The sequence below is a fragment of the Xylocopa sonorina genome, unplaced genomic scaffold, assembly GCF_050948175.1.
Source record: "Xylocopa sonorina isolate GNS202 unplaced genomic scaffold, iyXylSono1_principal scaffold0049, whole genome shotgun sequence".
Taxonomy (NCBI): Eukaryota; Metazoa; Arthropoda; class Insecta; order Hymenoptera; family Apidae; genus Xylocopa; species Xylocopa sonorina.
In genome coordinates, this window is record NW_027490120.1 from 1,701,888 (window position 1) to 1,711,878 (window position 9,991).

Below are 9,991 nucleotides of genomic sequence, written 5' to 3' on the forward strand. Positions count from 1 at the left end.
ACATAGAAATGAGATGCGATATCTCGTTTTAAGAAACATTAGAACTCTATTGCTACGATACGTAGATATCTGCAGATGCTATTTCCTAGGAAGGAAGTGTCGCATTTATATTCTTTTGAAGTGAATACGAGGTATACATAACACTGCACAATGAATATTATATCTTATCATGAAACATAGAAATGAGATGCGATATCGTGTTTTGAGATGCATTAGGACTCTATTGCTTCGATACGTAGACATCTGCCAACGCTATTTCCTAGCAAGGAAGTGTCGCACTTACATTCTTTTGAAGCGAATACGAGGTATACATAACACAGCACAATGAATATTATATCTTATCGTGAAACATTGAAATGAGATGCGATATCGCGATTTAAGATGCATTGGAACTCTATTGCTTCGATACGTAGATATCTGCAAACGCTATTTCCTAGTAAGGGTGTGTCGCACTTACCTTCTTTTGAAGTGAATACGGGGTATACATAACACTGCACAATGAATATTATAGCTTATCATGAAACATAGAAATGAGATGCGATATGACGATTTAAGAAGCATTAGAACTCTATTGCTTCGATACGTAGACATCTGCAAACTCTATTTCCAAGCAAGAAAGTGTCGCATTTACAATCATTTGAAGTCTAGACGAGATATACATAACACTGCACAATGAATATTATATCTTATCATGAAACATAGAAATGAGATGCGATATGGCGATTTAAGAAGCAATAAAACTCTATAGCTTGGATACGTAGACATCTGCAAACGCTATTTCCTAGCAAGGAAGTGTCGCATTTACATTCATTTGAAGTGTATGCGAGGTATACATAACACTGCCCAATGAATATTATATCTTATCATGAGACATAGAAATGAGATGCGATATAGCGAATTAAGAAGCATTAGAACTCTATTGCTTCGATACGTAGAAATCTGCAGTCGCCATTGCCTAGCAAGGAAGTGTCGCATATACGTTCGTTTGATGTTGATACGAGGTATACATAACACTCCACAATGAATATTATGTCTTATCACCAAACATAGAAACGTGATGCGATATTGCGTTTTAAGACGCATTAGAAATCTATTGCTTCCATACGTAGACATCTGCCAACGCTAATTCCTAGCAAGAAAGTTTCGCAGTTAAAATAATTTGAAGCATATGCGAGGTATAGAAGACACTTCGCAAGGAATATTATATATTATACTGAAACATAGAAGTGAGATGCGATATCGCGTTTTAAGAAGCACTAGAAATCTATTGTTTCGATACGTAGACATCTGCAAACGCTATTTCATGGCAAGGAAGTATCGCATTTACATTCTTTTTCAGTGAATACGAAGTATACATGACACTCCGAAATGAATTTTATATCTTATCATAAAACATATAAATGAGACGCAATATGTCGATTTAAGTAGCATTAGAACTCTATTGCTTCGATACGTAGACATCTGCAAACGCTATTTCCAAGCAAGGAAGTGTCGCATTTACATACTTTTGAAGTGAGTACGAAGTATACATGACACTTCGCAATGAATATTATATCTTATCATAAAACATAGAAATGAGATGCGATATCTCGTTTTTAGAAGCATTAGAACTCTGTTGCTACGATACGTAGACATCTGCAGACGCTATTTCCTAGCAAGGAAGTGTCGCATTTACATTCTTTTGAAGAGAGTACGAGGTATACATAACACTCCACAATGAATATTATATCTTATCATGAAGCATATAAATGTGGAGCGATTTCGCATTTTAAGAAGCATTAGAACACTATTGCTACGATACGTTGACATCTGCAAATGCTAGTTCCTAGCAAGCAAGTGTCGCATTTTCAATATTTTGATGTGAATACGAGGTATACATAACAATCCACAATGAATATTATATCTTATCATGAATCATAGAAGTGAGATGCGATATGGCGATTTAAGAAGTATTAGAACTCTACTGTTTCGATACGTAGACATCTGCAAACGCCACTTCCTTGCAAGGAAGTGTCGCATTTACATTCTTTTGATGTGAGTACGAGGTATACGTAACACTCCACAATGAATATCTAATCATGAAGCATATAAATGTGGAGCAATTTCGCGTTTTAAGATGCATTAGATCTCTATTGCTACGATACGGAGACATCTTCTTTGCAAGGAAGTATCGCATTTACATTCATCTGATGTGTATGGGAGGTACACATAACACTCCACAATGAATGTTATATCTTATCATGAAACATAGAAATGAGATGCGATATGACGATTTAAGAAGCATTAGAACTCTATTGCTTGGATACGTAGACATCTGCAAACGCTACTTCCTAGCAGGGAAGTGTCGCATTTACATTCATTTGAAGTGTATGCGAGGTATACATAACACTCCACAATGAATATTATATCTTATCTCGAAACATTGGAATGAGATGCGATATCGCAATTTAAAAAGCATTACAACCCTATTGCTTCGATACGTAGACATCTGCAATCGCAACTTCCTAGCTAAGAAGTATCGCATTTACATTCTTTTGAAGTGAATAAGAGGTATACATGACACTTCGCAATGAATATTATATCTTATCATGAGACATAGAAATGAGATGCGATACCTCGATTTAAGAAGCATTAGAACCCTATTGCTTCGATACGCAGACATCTGCAATCGCTATTTCCGAGCAGGGAAGTGTCGCATTTACATTCATTTGAATTGTATGCGAGGTATACATAACACTCCACAATGAATATTATATCTTATCTCGAAACATTGGAATGAGATGCGATATCGCAATTTAAAAAGCATTACAACCCTATTGCTTCGATACGTAGACATCTGCAAACGCAACTTCCTAGCTAAGAAGTATCACATTTACATTCTTTTGAAGTGAATAAGAGGTATACATGACACTTCGCAATGAATATTATATCTTATCATGAGACATAGAAATGAGATGCGATACCTCGATTTAAGAAGCATTAGAACCCTATTGCTTCGATACGCAGACATCTGCAATCGCTATTTCCGAGCAGGGAAGTGTCGCATTTACATTCAATTGAAATGAATACGAGGTATGCATAACACTGCACAATGAATATTATATATTATCATGAAACACAGAAATGAAATGCGATATCGCGTTTAAAGAAGCTTTAGAACTCTATTGCATCAATACGGAGACATCTGGATACGTAATTTCCTAGAAAGGAAGTGTCGCCTTTTAATTCGTTTGAAGTGTATGCGTGGTATAAAAGACACTTCAGAATGAATATTATATCTTATCATGAAACATAGAAATGAGATGCGATATCGCGTTTTGAAAAGATTTAGAACCCTAATGCTACCATACGCAGACATCTGTAAACACTATTTCCTTTCAAGGAAGTGTCGTATTTACATTCTTTTGAAGAGAATACGAGGTATACATGACACTCCGTAATGAATATTATATCTTATCATGAAACATAGAAATGAGATGCGATATAGCGATTTAAGAAGAATGAGAACTCTATTGCTTCGATACGTAGACATCTGCAAACGCTACTTCCAAGCAAGGAAGTGCCGCATTTACATTCATTTGATGTGTATGCGAGGTATACATGACACATCGCAATGAATATTATATCATAAATGAAACATAGAATTGAGATGCGATATGGCGATTTAAGAAGCATTAGAACTCTATTGCTACGTTACGGAGACATCTGCAAACGCTACTTCCTAGCAAGGAAGTGTCGCATTTACATTCTTTTGGATGGAATACGAGGTATACATGACAATTCGCAATGAATATTATACCTTATCATGAAACATCGAAATGGAATGCGATATGGCGATTTAAGAAGCATTTGAACTCTATTGCTTCGATACGTAGACAACTGCAAACGCTATTTCATAGCAAGGAAGTGTCGCATTTGCATTCATTTGAAGTGTATCCGAGGTATACATGACACTTCATATTGAATATTATATTTTATCATGGTGCATAGAAATGAGATGCGATATCGCGTTTTGAGAAGCATTAGAAATCTACTGCTTCGATACGTAGATATCTGCAAACGCTACTTCCTAGCAAGGAAGTGTCGCATTTACATACAATTGAAGTGTTTGCGAGGTATACATGACACTTCGCAATGAATATTATATCTTATCATGATACATAGAAATGAGCAGCTATATCGCGTTTGAAGATGCATTAGAACTCTATTGCTTCGGTATGTAGATATCTGGAAACGCTATTTCCTAGCAAGAAAGTGTTGCACTTACATTCTCTTGAAGTGTAGACAAGGTACACATAACACTTCGCATGAATATTATATCTTAGCATGAAACTTACAAATGAGATGCGATATCGCGTTTTAAGAGGCTGTAGAACTGTATTTCTTCGAGACGTAGACATCTGGAAACGCATTTGCTAGCAAGGAAGTGTGGCATTTACATTATGTTGAAGTGTAGACGAGGTATACATAACACTTCGCAATGAATATTATATGTTATCATAAGACATAGAAATGAGATGCGATATCGCGATTTAAGAAGCATTAGAACTCTATTGCTTCGATACGTAGACATGTGCAAACTCTATTTCCTGACAAGGTAGTGTTGCGTTTACATTGTTTTAAAGTGCCGACGATGTATACATAACACTTCGCAATGAATATTACATCTTATCATGAGATATTGAAATTAGATGAGATGTCGCGTTTTTAGAAGCATTACAACTTTATTGCTTGGATACGTAGACATCTGGTAACGCATTTCCTAGACCGGATGTGTGGCATTTTCATTCTTTTGAGGTTTAGACAAGGTATATGTAACACTTCGCAATGAATACTATATCTTATCATAAAACATAAAAATGAGATGCGACATCTCGTTTTAAGAAGCATTAGAGCACTATTGCTTCGATACGGAGACATCTGCAAACGCTATTTCCTGACAAGGAAGTGTCGTATTTACTTTCTATTGAAGTGAATACGAGGTATACATGCAACTTCGCAATGAATATTATATCTGATCATGAAACATAGAAATGAGATGCGATATCGCGTTTTGAGAAGCATTAGAACTCTTTGCTGTTATACGTAGACTTCTGAAAACGCTATTTCCTAGCAATGAAGTGTCGCATTTACATTCATTTGAAGTGTGTGCGAGGTATAAGTGGCACTTCGCAGTGAATATTATATCCTATCATGAAACATAGGAATGTGATGCGATATCGCGTTTTAAGAAGCATTAGAACTCTATTGCTACGATACGTAGATATCTGCAGACGCTATTTCCTAGCAAGGAAGTGTCGCATTTACATTCCTTTGAAGTGAATCGGAGGTATACATAACACTCCACAATGAATATTATATATTATCATGAAACATAGAAATGGGATGCGATATCGCGTTTTGAGAAGCACTAGAACTCTATTGCTTCTTACGTAGACAATTGCAAACGCTACTTCCTAGCATGGAAGTGTCGCACTTACATTTTTTTGAAAGGAATACGAGGTATACATGACACTTGGCAATGAATATTATATCTTATCATGAAACATAGAAATGTGGTGCGATATGGCGCTTTAAGAAGCATTAGAACACTATTGCCTCGATACGTAGACATCTGCAAACGCTAGTCCCTAGCAGGGAAGTGTCGTATTTACATTCATTTGAAGTGTAGACGAGATATACATAGCACTGCACAATGAATATTATATCTTATCATGAAACGCAGAAGTGAGTTGCTATATCGCGATTTAAGAAGTATTAGAAATCTATTGCTTCGATACGTAGACATCTGCCATCGCTATATCCTAGCAAGGAACCGTCGCATTTACAATCATTTGAAGTGAACGAGAGGTATACATAACACTGCACAATGAATATTATATCTTATCATGATACATAGAAATGAGATGCGATATCGCGTTTTAAGCTGCATTAGAACTCTATTGCTACGATACGTAGATATCTGCAGACGCTATTTCCTAGCAAGGAAGTGTCGCATTTACATTCCTTTGAAGTGAATCGGAGGTATACATAACACTCCACAATGAATATTATATATTATCATGAAACATAGAAATGCGATGCGATATCGCGTTTTAAAAAGTATTAGAACCCTATTGCTTCGATTCGTAGACATCTGCAAACGCTATTTCCAAGCAAGGAAGTGTCGCATTTACATTCTATTGAAGTGAATACGCGGTATACATAACACTGCACAATGAATATTATAACATATCATGAAACATACAAATGAGGTGCTATATCGCGATCTAAAAAGCATTAGAACTCTTTTGCTCCGATACGTAGACATCTGCAAAAGCTATTTAATAGAAAGGAAGAGTCGCACTCACATTCTCTTGAAGTCAATACGAGGTATACATAACACTCCACAATGAATATTATATCATGTCATAAAATATAGGAAAGAGATGCGATATCACGATACAAGAAGCATTAGAAAACTATTGCTACGATACGTAGACATCTGCAAACACTATTTCCTAGCAAGGAAGTGTTGCATGTATATTCTTTTGAAGTGAATACGAGGTATACCTAACACTCCACAGTGAATATTATATCTTATCATGAAACATAGAAATGAGATGCGCTATGGAATTTTAAGAAGCATTTCAAATCTATTGCTACGATACGTAGATAACTGCAAACTCTATTTCCTAGGAAGGAAGTGTCGCATTTACATACTTTTGAAGTGAATACGAGGTATACATAACACTCTACAATGAATATTATATCTTATCATGAAACATAGAAATGGGATGCGATATCGCGTTTTGAGAAGCACTAGAACTCTATTGCTTCGATACGTAGACAATTGCAAACGCTACTTCTTAGCAAGGAAGTGTCGCATTTACATTCTTTTGAAGTGAATACGAAGTATACATGACACTCCGCAATGAATATTATACCTTATCATAAAACATTGAAATGGGATACGATATCTCGTTTTAAGAAGCATTACTTACTACGACACGTAGACATCTGCAAACGCTATTTCCTAGCAAGGAAGTGTCGTATTTACATTCTTTTGAAGTGAATACGGGGTATACATAACACTGCACAATGAATATTATATCTTATTATGGAACATAGGAATGAGATGCGATATGACAATATAAGAAGCATTAGAACTCCTTTGCTTCGATACGTAGACATCATCAAACGCTATTTCCAAGCAAGGAGGTGTCGCATTTACATTCTTTTGAAGAGGATACAATGTATAAATAACACTCCACAATGAATATTATATCTTATCATGAAACATAGAAATGAGACGCGATATAGCGTTTTGAGAAGCATTAGAACTCTATTGCTACGATACGTAGACATCTGCAAACGTTATTTCCTAGCAAGGAAGTGTCGCATTTACATTCATTTGAAGTAGATGCGAGGTATACATGACGCTTCGCAATGAATATTATATCTTATCATGAAACATAGAAGTGAGATGCGATATGACGATTTAAGAAGCATTAGAACTTTATTGCTTCGATACGTAGACATCTGCAAACGCAATTGCAAGCAAGGAAGGGTCTCATTTACATTCTCTTGAAGTGAATCCGAAGTATACATGACACTCCGCAATGAATATTATATCTTATCATTAAAAATAGAAATGAGATGCGATATCTCGTTTTAAGAATCATTATGACACGCTTGCTACGATACGTAGACATCTGCAAACGCTATTTCCTAGCAGGGAAGAGTCGCATTTACATTCCTCTGAAGTGAATACAAGGTATACATGAATCTTCGCAATGAATATTATTTCTTATCATGAAACACTGAAATGAGATGCGATATCCCGCTTCAAGAAGCATTAGAACTCGATTGCTTCAATACGTAGACATCTGCAATCGCTATTTCCTAGGAAGGAAGTGTCGCATTTATATTCATTTGAAGTGAATGCGAGGTATACAAAACACTGCACAATAAATATTATATTTTATCACGAAACATAGATATGAGATGCCATATCGCGATTTTAGAAGCATTAGAAATCAATTGCTTCGATACATAGACATCTGCAAACGCTATTTCCTAGCAAGCAAGTGTCGCATTTACATTGTTTTGAAATGAATACGAGGTATACATGACACTTCGCAATGAATATTGTATCTTATCATGAAACATACAAATGGGATGCGATATCGCGATCTAAGCAGCATTAGATCTCTATTGCTTCGATACGTAGACATCTGCAAACGCTATTTCCTAGCAAGGAAGTGTCGCATTTACATTCATTTGGAGTGAATACGAGGTATACATTACACTTCGCAATGAATATTGTATCTTGTTATGAGACATAGAAATGAGATGCCATATCACGATTTAAAAAGCATTAGAACTCTATTGCTACTATACGTAGACATCTGCAAATGCCACGTCCTAGCAAGGAAGTGTCGCAATTATATTCATTTGAAGTGCATGCGAGGTATACATGACACTTCGCAATGAATATTATATCTTATAATGACACATAGAAATGAGATGCTATATCGCGTTTTGAGAAGCATTAGAACTCTATTGCTAGGATACGTAGACATCGGCAAACGCTATTTCCTAGCAAGAAAGTGTCGCATTTACATTCTATTGAGGTGAATACGAGGTATACATAAGACTGCACAATGAATATTGTATTTTATCGTGAAACATAGAAATGAGGATCGATTCGCGTTTTAAGAAGCATTAGAACTCTATTGCTACGATACATAGACATCTGCAGACGCTATTTCCTAGCAAGGAAGTGTCGCATTTACATTCTTTGAAGTGAATACGAGGTATATATAACGCTCCACAATGAATATTATATCTTATCATGAAACATAGGAATGAGATGCGATATCGCGTTTTGAGAAGCATTAGAACTCTACTGCTACAATACGTTGACATCTGCAAACGCTATTTCCTAGCAAGGAAGTGTCGTATTTACATTCTTTTGAAGTGAAAACGTGGTATACATTATAAACCGCAATGAATATTATATCTTATCATAAAACGTAGAAATGAGTTGCGATATGGCGATTTAAGAAGCATTAGAACTACATTGCTACGATACATAGATATCTGCAGACGCTATTTCCTAGCAAGGGAGTGTTGCATTTACATTCTTTGAAGTGAATACGAGGTGTACATAACACTCCATAATGAATATTATATCTTGTCATGAAACATAGAAATGAGATGCGATATAGCGTTTTGAGAAGCATTAGAACTCTACTGCTACAATTCGTAGACATTTGCAAACACCATTTCCTAGCAAGGAAGTGTCGTATTTACATTCTTTTGAAGTGAATGCCAGGTATACATAACACTCCACAATGAATATTATATCCTATCATGAGACATAGAATTGAGATGCGATATCGCGTTTTGAGAAGAATTAGAACTCTCTTGATACGATACGTAGACATCTGCAAACGCTGTTTCCTGGCAAGAAAGTATCGTATTTACATTCTTTTGGTGTGAATACGGGGTATACATAACACTGCACAATGAATATTATATCTTATCATGAAACATAGAAATGAGATGCGATATCGCGTTTTAAGAAGCATTAGGACACTATTCCTTCGGTATGTAGATATCTGGAAACGCTATTTCCTATCAAGGAACTGCCTCATTTACATTCATTTGAAGTGTATGCGAGGTATACAAGACACTTCGCAATGAATATTATACCTTATCATGAAACATAGAAATGAGATGCGATATCGCGCTTTGAGAAGCATTGGAACTCTATTCCTACGATACATTGACACCTGCAAACGCTATTTCCTAGCTAGGAAGTGTCACACTTACATTCTTTTGAAGTGAAAACGAGGTATACATAACACTCCACAATGAATATTATATCTCATCATGAAACATAGTAATAAGATGCGATATCGCGTTCGAAGAAGGATTAAAACTCTATTCCTATATTCGTAGATATCAGCAGACGCTATATCCTAGCAAGGATGTGTCGCATTTA